Genomic DNA, 1,497 nt, shown 5'->3' on the forward strand with positions numbered 1-1,497 from the left:
CAAAAGATTAGTAGTTCTTTCATGGCATGTATCCTGATTTCACCATCTTTGCGAGGTAACACCTTTTATTATATCATTTTATATTATATTTTATATACTATGGATGTTTTTGGATGATCCTTGGCTTATTTGTCAATCAAAATTCATTGATTGTTATGAGAAATTTCTAATATAGGTGACAAGCACCCTTTATTTAAAAAAAATCGAGACATGCACAAGCATGAAATAAACTAAATAAACACTTGTCTCATCTTCAAACGAATACTTTATACAAGAACCCAGTGTCAACAAGCCACGTTGAAAATTTTCATGTAGATGTGGTTTGTTGTTTCAATTTATTTGGATATATTTGACACCAAATACAAACCAACTCAAGTTTAAAAAGTTAGAGCAAGCGTCATTTACGAACGTTTATAGATTCACGGTCATGAAAAAAATGTGATGACATAGTATTTTGATTTAAATTTTAGACTGAGATAAATCAATCTACTAGCACCTACAAGAACTTTTCTAAAAAAAATCATAACACACGCGAATGAACTCTCTGTGTTTGTCTCTCTCTATGGGCGTTCTATGAAAGTCCATAGTTGACATTTTCTCTTTATCCGTAAATGTGTCCCATGTTGTAACAAAATTAAAAATAATAAATTACATATAAATAAATAAATAAATAAATAAATGAGGCTTTAAGAAAAGTTGGGGCCCCTGGTATTTATATATATCCACTACTTTCATTATCAATTTGAAATTTTCATGTGATTGGTTTGTTGCTTCAATGTATTTGGCACCAAAGAGCAGCCAACTCAAGTAACTTTTATGGAACTTCGCATTTTGATTAAATTTGGGAAAATGATGGTCTTCTCTGGTTCAATTAAATATAAATTTTAGGTAGTTTTTATTATCACCATATTCAAGAGAAAACTTACTTAGTTTTTTTATTTTTTTTAAAAATAATTAGTTTCTAAATTTGGAGAGAAAAGGAGTAAAAGTAAATTAATTAAATTAGGATAGTAGCTTACACAATACATCCATATAAATGAAGACATAACTGTTGGGAAAAATTAATTTTGATTAGCTAGCAATTAACTATTACAAACTCTAATAAAAATCAACAAAAAAAAGTTAGAACGATCTAGTATGAGATTAGGCGAGCAAAGTCAATGTCCTAACACTGAATTGGCCCCTTTTATATAGGATAAAACAGGTTCACTTCAGTGCCAGGATACACTAACCCACCAAGAAAATTTGCTCGTTGCATAGTACATTCAGCGAGAAGCTTTCGATTAAGCGTTATCAAGGTTCAGATTTCTCAAGTAGCAAAGATCTCAAAAGATGTAAAAGTAGAGGGAAAAAAGAAGTTAGTATCTAGGGTTAGGGTTTCTCGTTCTTTTATAATGCAAGAGAGATTTAATGGAGAAAAAACGTATCCACTTGAGAGGATCAACAATCTAAAAAAAGAATTAAACATGATCAACAAGTTAAGAAAAGAATCAATTA

Source organism: Dioscorea cayenensis, chromosome 10 (genome assembly GCF_009730915.1).
Source record: "Dioscorea cayenensis subsp. rotundata cultivar TDr96_F1 chromosome 10, TDr96_F1_v2_PseudoChromosome.rev07_lg8_w22 25.fasta, whole genome shotgun sequence".
NCBI classification, from domain to species: domain Eukaryota; kingdom Viridiplantae; phylum Streptophyta; class Magnoliopsida; order Dioscoreales; family Dioscoreaceae; genus Dioscorea; species Dioscorea cayenensis.